Below are 9,011 nucleotides of genomic sequence, written 5' to 3' on the forward strand. Positions count from 1 at the left end.
AGTAAAATCTACTCAAGAGGCATTATCCTGAGGGTCAAGATTTTTTCAAAATTTTAAATTAAGGTTCCTATGGGCCAATAAGATCAATCCATGTGTGGGGAGGAGATAAATCCAATTTATAAAAGAAAATACCCAAAAATGAGTAAATGCTCACATAAGATGAAGAGTTGACTATGTACAAGGGTTATTAGTAAAAAACTATGAGTATTACTAAAAAAATGAGATATTTTGGGTATAATCATTCCATTTTGATATATATGTAAGGAAGGGGAGTTCCTTCAAGGAGGTGCATACTTCACATGCTTGAATGAGTTTTAAACTCAAAAATAATGTAATATTTTTATCTCTCCTCTCTCTTGGATCAAACTGAATCAAAACCGAATCAAAAAGGAACCAAACTAGGTCCAAATTCAAGAAATCTAGAAAATTCTACAAATCAATTGGTCTTGGTTAGTCTTTTTAAAAAAAATAGGAGAATTATACTATGCCAAAATTATGCTGAAATAATGCTAATTTTTATTATTCTCTAAAATTCTCTCCAAATTGAAGAAATTGGAGCTTCCCTCTTTCTTCAATCTCCATTGGTGACTCCATCAGCACACCAAACCAATTGATTGGTTGGGGGCCTCTACCGTGAACAAAGAATCAAGCAATTTGTAAGATAAATGGTGAATTTTGATCTTTTCTATAAATTCTCAATGTTTCTCTCTTCTCAACCCTTCTCAAGCTTGAGAAGCTTAATTGGAATGGTTTTTGAATGCTATTGAAGTTAATTGATGAATGGTAGTAAAGAATTACATAAATTTCTATTTATGCTTAATTTTAATGGTTTTTATGTAATTTCTCTCTCTCACTCAAAGAACGGTCATTCTCATGACCTATTCTCAATCCAAATGAAGCTTTTCATAAAGCTTTTCTTTAATCCAAGATTAATCTATGCTTGAGGCCAAATTAATGGCTTTTTTCTATGCTTTTAGTTTATGTATTTCATGAATATTGATGATTCAATCCATTATGGGTTAATGATCCAAATAGGGATCATCCTAATCATTCCCTTAATGTTAAGCTTTATCCTTTAAAATAATTGAGATTTATCAGTCATAGCAGCGGAGGTATGGTAAAATGTTTATAAAAATTACACATAAAATAATTTCATTCAAAGCATGAAAAGAGGACTTCCTACCATATTCTAGAAATTATCATCCTAGATTAATTGAAAGAATTTCATTGTAATCATGGAGAAATTGATTTTTATGTTATGCATAATTGATGAATTAAGAAAAAGAGGATTTCTAGTAATTAAATTTTATGTTAAAAAGAGTAATCCCCATCGTATGATTATTCTTAAAGGGTTATTTTCATTCTATACATAGAAAAATGTATACTAGAAATATTTATTTATAAAAGTGTGATTTTCATCATAATTGATTTTTATGCATAAGTAGATGCATAAAAGAATTTTTTTATATTAAAAGTGTGATTTTCATCATAAAGGATTTTATTCATAAATTAGATGCATAAACGAATTCTTTTATATTAAAAGAATGATTTTCATCATAAATGATTTGTATGCATAAACATATGCATAAAAGATTTTTTTATTAAAAGTGAGATTTTCATCATAAATGGATTTTATGCACAAATTAGATGCATAAGAGAAATTCTTTTATTCTAAAAGTGTAATTCCTACTAAATTAGATTTATGCATGTAAAGATGCATAAAGAATTGTATTTTTAATTCAAAAGAGTTATTCTTATCAATTTTGATTTTATGCATAGATAGATGCATAAAAGATTTATTTTTATTCTAAAAGTGTTAATTTCATTAAGATGGAAATTTATGCATAGAAAGATATATAAAAGATTTATTTTTATTTCGAAAGTATTATTCTCATTAAATCGGAATTTATGCATAGTAAAATGCATAAAAAGATTATTATAAAAGTGTTATTCCTACTAAAGTTGTCTTTATGCCTAATAATATGCGTATGAGATGTGCTAGGATGTGATAAGAGGAGCATGAGATGTGGTAGGATGTGATAAGATGTGCATGAGATGTGATAGGATGTGATAAGAGGTGTATGAGATGTGATAAGATGCGTATGAGATGTGATAGGATGTGGTAAGATGCGTATGAAAAGTGATAGGATGTGGTAAGATGTGTATGAGAAGTGATTGGATGTGATAAGATACGTATGAGATGTGATAGGATGTGATAAGAGGTGTATGAGATGTGATAGGATGTGATAAGATGCATATGGGATGAGTTAGGATGTGATAAGATGAGTTAGGATGTGATAAGATGTGTATGGGATGAGGTAAGAAGTGTATCTGATGGGATAAGATGTATATGGGTTGTGATAGGGCGAGAATGGATGTGATGTAAAAGAATAGATGTGAAGGGGTATGTGGTTATATGAATGAGAATGTAAAAATGGATGTATGGATGTGGATGTGGATATGGATGCATGAATATGGATGTGTATGTATAGAAGTGGATGTATGAATGTAGATGTGGATGTATGAATGTAGATATGGAATATGGATAAGGATATGGATGTAAGAATGTAGATGTATGTGAATGTGAATGTGGATGTGTGAATGTGAATATGGATGCATGGATGTGGATGTATGAATGTTAACGCGGATGTGAATGAATGATATAGATGTATGGATGTAGATGTGAATGTGGATGTATGAATGTGGATGTAGATGTGAAAATGGATGTATGGATGTAGATGTGGATGTGGATGTGGATGTGGATGTGGATGTATGAATGTGGATGTAGATGTGAAAATGGATGTATGGATGTAGATGTGGATGTGGATGTATGGATGTGGATGTGGATGTGGATGTCTGAATATGGATGTGGAAATAGATGTGGGTGTATGAATATGGATGTGGAAATGGATGTGGATGTATGGATGTGGATATGGATGTGTATGTATGAATGTAGATGTGAATGTGGATGTAAGAATGTGGATATAGATGTGAAAATGGATGTATGGATGCAGATGTGGATGTGGATGTATGGATGTGGATATGGATGTGTATGTATGAATGTAGATGTGAATGTGGATGTAAGAATGTGGATATAGATGTGAAAATGGATGTATGGATGCAGATGTGGATGTGGATGTATGGATGTGGATGTGGATGTGGATGTATGAATATGGATGTGAAAATGGATGTATCGATGTGGATGTATGAATGTGGATGTGAAAATGGATGTATGGATGTAGATGTGAATGTGGATGTGAATGTGGATGTATGAATGGGGATGCATGGATGTGGATGTATGAATGTGAACGTGGATGTAAATGTATGATATAGATGTATGGATGTAGATGTGAATGTGGATGTATGAATGTGGATATAGATGTGAAAATGGATGTATGGATGTAGATGTGGATGTGGATGTGGATGTATGAATATGGATATAAAAATGGATGTATCGATGTGGATGTATGAATGTGGATGTGAAAATGGATATATGGATGTAGATGTGAATGTGGATGTATGAATGTGGATGTAGATGTGGATGTATGAATGTGGATGTGAAAAATGGATGTATGGATTTCGATGTGAATGTGGATGTGTATGTGGAATAATGAATGCAAAAATGTATGTGAATGGATATGAAGTCGATATGAGCGAATGGATGAGATGAGATGTCATGTGAATCAGAATGTGAATGAATAATATAAGATGTGAACGAATGAGATGTAATGAGAAATGGATGTGATGAGACGTAATGTAAATTAAGAAAGATAGGAATGGATGTTATGTGAAGTGAATGAATCTGATGTGATGGGATGGAAAATGATGTATCTGGTCAAGAATGGATACACATATGATTTGGAATTAGGTTAAGTAATATGGATTGATGTGGAACAATCTGGAAAGACGTGAGTTATAGAAACTGTATTTGTGACCTGTTTATAAATAACTGTTTTATGTCAAGAATGCTCGGGAAGCATTTTGACCATCTTGTGATTAAGGTCGTGGAGACCTAACTGATAAAGTTGCAACTGCTGAACGGAGAGTCAATGGAGGACGTCTCGCGTAGCAAGGTCGGCCGATGTCTTGACCAGCCTCAGTTCGATTTAAATGGTGAGCTTCTGGTACGGTGGATGAGGGACCAAGGAAGCGGCTATGAGTGAAGCGCTAGGTGACCTGCGAAGGATCCTAGAGGGTGCTGACTATACGGTGCTCGGGCTCTGGGTCTCGTCGAAGATACCCACACGTGCGTCGTGGAAGATATTGGAACAAGAAGTAAGAGCTGTTTTCTGAAACCGAGTATGGATCTAGTTGATTGACCTTGCTGGTCCTCAACTGATGAGTCCATAGCTCTCTTATATGGATCTGTTGGTTGATCTTGTTGATCTTCAACGAGGATTCCACCTTGATTTTTATAGACGGATTCTTGGAAGTTTATGATCAATAACACTATGATTATATTAAATGACTGAATTAAATACATTTGAATCTAGGAAAAAGGCAATTTCATATTGGGTGTGTAAGTGGTGTGACTAGAGTTAAATTTGCTTGAAAATTTGGCTAGGGGGCCTGGGAACTCTTTTCCCTGGTACCCGGGATAAGACCTAACCAAATTCCTAATTGGATCCCATCACTACAGTGGTTGGGCGGTTGGCTAACCCATGGGACTAGATGGGGTTAGGCTGGACTGATGGTGGATCTATAAATCGAGACTCAATTTCTGTTTAGTTCGATAGATGAAGTAAATCCCGGACAAAAATTGTTCTATGGAAAAGAATCAACGGCTGTGCTTCTCAATGAGGAAAAAAGCGTTGATCTCTATGATCCAAGTACAGTCTTTTTCCCTGATCTAACTATGGGACTTACGGGTTCGGTCAGATGAGCTCAGTTAGTTAAGGCTTTTGACTACGTTAGGAAAAAGTTATCCTGGTGGAATCGCCCGTGCTTTCCGGGCAAGAGAAGTTTTTCCGAGTTTGGTTTGGAAGAATCGAGGAATTAGTCACCTGTCCGGATATCCGTGGGCAAGGCCCCGAGTGTGGGACCCTGCCCTGCGCAAGATGTGCTACTTCTGCTGCTAGCACCCCGAATCCGTTGCGCGATGGGGACAGGGATCTTACAGTTGGTATCAGAGCCAATTTGGCTAATGAGGATCAACCGAGAAGCCAAATATGTCAAAAAAATTTCAAGAAGCACTAAAAGGTTGTAATTGTGTGATAAAATTCATACAATTTGATATTCAAACTGAAATTCGTAAATTGGTAATTGGGTCTTCAGATGGAAGTACCGCAATTATATGGAATCCCTGACTTGCTTGAGGCCTAGACATGATGGTATTTACCTTATAGTTCCAAGAACCATGACTACCTGTATATACCGAGGGTATAACTGCAGCTCTTTACTAGCAGTATATACGAGTAAATCTAAGACTTGAAATTATAAGCATTAATGCTATCCAGATGATGAATTCGAATGTGGTTGATATGATTTTTAAATTCTGGTTGTGAATTGATGAGTTGATTTGGATTCTGATTGAAAAATGATGATTTTTGAAATTTGGTTGAAATGTAATAAGCTGAGCAAAACCACAATGAGGATGAATGGGACGAGTAAATCTAAGACTTGAAATTATAAGCATTAATGCTATCCAGATGATGAATTCGAATGTGGTTGATATGATTTTTAAATTTTGGTTGTGAATTGATGAGTTGATTTGGATTCTGATTGAAATTATAAGCATTAATGCTATCCAGATGATGAATTCGAATGTGGTTGATATGATTTTTAAATTTTGGTTGTGAATTGATGAGTTGATTTGGATTCTGATTGAAAAATGATGATTTTTGAAATTCGGTTGAAATGTAATAAGCTGAGCAAAACCACAATGAGGATGAATGGGACGAGTCCCTATGATGATGTCCATAACTGGAATGAGGATGAATGGGACGAGTCCCTATGATGTCCATAACTGGAATGACGTTAATAACTCAAGAAAATCACTATGAGATTAGTGGATTGTGCTGGTAGATTGCTGCTATTAACACTTGACCCAGTGGATCAAGTTAAAGGAGGTCAAATTAAAATCTGCATAAATGAAAAATTTCCATGAAGGACTGTTCAGATAGAAATTTCGGTCTAATGGACCATTATTGTGATAAGGAATTGAATGTTATGATCTGAGTGAATTGTTATTTAATAATGAGTTTTATATAAGGGATCTTTATCCTAGGATTTTATTTGGCTTCACCAAAATATAAGCAACCCATAATCAGTTGGATCTTAAGAAAAAGAATTCTCCTCTAGTTTTGCGAGATAAGGACATCTCACGTTTTTTAAGTGGGGTAGAATGTAAGATTCCTCCCCAGCCTCTCAGGATGTCCAATATCTTCCCCTGTAGTCAAATCCCTCTTCAGAAATATCAAAGATCTTGTTTCTACCTGTTTTGGTCTCGAGAGAGAAAATGTTCTAGAGAGAGATTATTTAGATTTTGAATATTTTTGGATAGAAAAATTTCTCATCCTATTAATATAAGTTCCCCTGAAATAGAAGTTCAAAAAGATTTCCAGAAGGTGCATTAGAAATCAAGTATAATCTGCTCAAGAGGCATTATCCTGAGGGTCAAGATTTTTTCGAAATTTTAAATTAAGGTTCCTATGGGTCAATAAGATCAATCCATGTGTGGGGAGGAGATAAATCCAATTTGTAAAAGAAAATACCCAAAAATGAGTAAATGCTCACATAAGATGAAGAGTTGACTATGTACAAGGGTTATTAGTAAAAAACTATGAGTATTACTAAAAAAAATGAGATATTTTGGGTATAATCATTCCATTTTGACACATATGTAAGGAAGGGGAGTCCCTTCAAGGAGGTGCATACTTCACATGCTTGAATGAGTTTTAAACTCAAAAATAATGTGATATTTTTATCTCTCCTCTCTCTTGGATCAAACCGAATCAAAAAGGAACCAAACTAGGTCCAAATCTAGTCCAAATTCAACCAAACTAAAATCTAGAAAATTCTAGAAATCAGTTGGTCTTGGTTAGAGCCTCCCTCTCCTATAAATAGAACATGAGTCTTTGTAAAAAAAAAATAGGAGAATTATACTATGCCAAAATTATACTGAAATAATGCTAATTTTTACTATTCTCTAAAATTCTCTCCAAATTGAAGAAATTGGAGCTTCTCTCTTTCTTCAATCTCCATTGGTGACTCCATCAGCACACCAAACCAATTGATTGGTTGGGGGCCTCTACCGTGAACAAAGAATCAATCAATTTGTAAGCTAAATGGTGAATTTTAATCTTTTCTATAAATTCTCAATGTTTCTCTCTTCGCAACCCCTCTCAAGCTTGAGAAGCTTAATTGGACTGGTTTTTGAATGCTATTGAAGTTAATTGATGAATGGTAGTAAAGAATTACATAAATTTCTATTTATGCTTAATTTTAATGATTTTTATGTAATTTCTCTCTCTCACTCAAAGAACGATCATTCTCATGACCTATTCTCAATCCAAATGAAGCTTTTCTTTAATCCAAGATTAATCTATGCTTGAGGCCAAATTAATGGCTTTTTTCTATGCTTTTAGTTTATGTATTTCATGAATATTGATGATTCAATCCATTATGGGTTAATGATCCAATTAAAGATCATTCTAATCATTCCCTTAATGCTAAGCTTTATCCTTTAAAATAATTGAGATTTATCAGTCATAGCAGCGGAGCTATGGCAAAATTTCTGTAAAAATTACACATAAAATAATTTCATTCAAAGCATGAAAAGAGGACTTCCTACCATATTCTAGGAATTATCATCCTAGATTAATTGAAAGAATTTCATTGTAATCAAGGAGAAATTGATTTTTATGTTATGCATAATTGATGAATTAAGAAAAAGAGGATTTCTAGTCATTAAATTTTATGTTAAAAAGAGTATTCCCCATCGTATGAGTATTCTTAAAGGGTTATTTTCATTCTAGACATAGAAAAATGTATACTAGAAATATTTATTTATAAAAGTGTGATTTTCATCATAATTGATTTTTATGCATAAGTAGATGCATAAAAGAATTTTTTTATATATTAAAAGTGTGATTTTCATCATAAAGGATTTTATGCATAAATTAGATGCATAAACAAATTCTTTTATATTAAAAGAATGATTTTCATCATAAATGATTTGTATGCATAAACATATGCATAAAAGATTTTTTTTTATTAAAAGTGAGATTTTCATCATAAATGGATTTTATGCACAATATAGATGCATAAGAGAAATTCTTTTATTCTAAAAGTGTCACTAAATTGGATTTATGCATGTAAAGATGCATAAAGAATTTTATTTTTAATTCAAAAGAGTTATTCTTATCAATTTTGATTTTATGCATAGATAGATGCATAAAAGATTTATTTTTATTCTAAAAGTGTTAATTTCATTAAGATGAAAATTTATGCATAGAAAGATGTATAAAAGATTTATTTTTATTTTGAAAGTATTATTCTTATTAAATCGGAATTTATGCATAGTAAAATGCATAAAAGGATTATTATAAAAGTGTTATTCCTACTAAAGTTGTCTTTATGCTTAATAATATGCGTATGAGATGTGCTAGGATGTGATAAGAGGTATATGAGATGTGCTAGGATGTGATAAGAGGAGCATGAGATGTGCTAGGATGTGATAAGAGGTGTATGAGATGTGTTAGGATGTGATAAGATGCGTATGAAAAGTGATAGGATGTGGTAAGATGTGTATGAGAAATGATAGGATATGATAAGATGCGTATGAGATGTGATAGGATGTGTATGAGATGTGATACGATGTGTATGAGATGTGATACGATGTGATAAGAGGTGTATTAGATGTGATAGGATGTGATAAGATGCATACGGGATGAGTTAAGATGTGATAAGATGAGTTAGGATATGATAAGATGTATATGGGATGAGGTAAGAAGTGTATCTGATGGGATAAGATGTATATGGGTTGTGATAGGGCGAGAATGGATGTGATG

Source organism: Cibotium barometz, chromosome 11 (assembly GCF_041138505.1).
Source record: "Cibotium barometz isolate CiBa-2024 chromosome 11, ASM4113850v1, whole genome shotgun sequence".
NCBI lineage: Eukaryota > Viridiplantae > Streptophyta > Polypodiopsida > Cyatheales > Cibotiaceae > Cibotium > Cibotium barometz.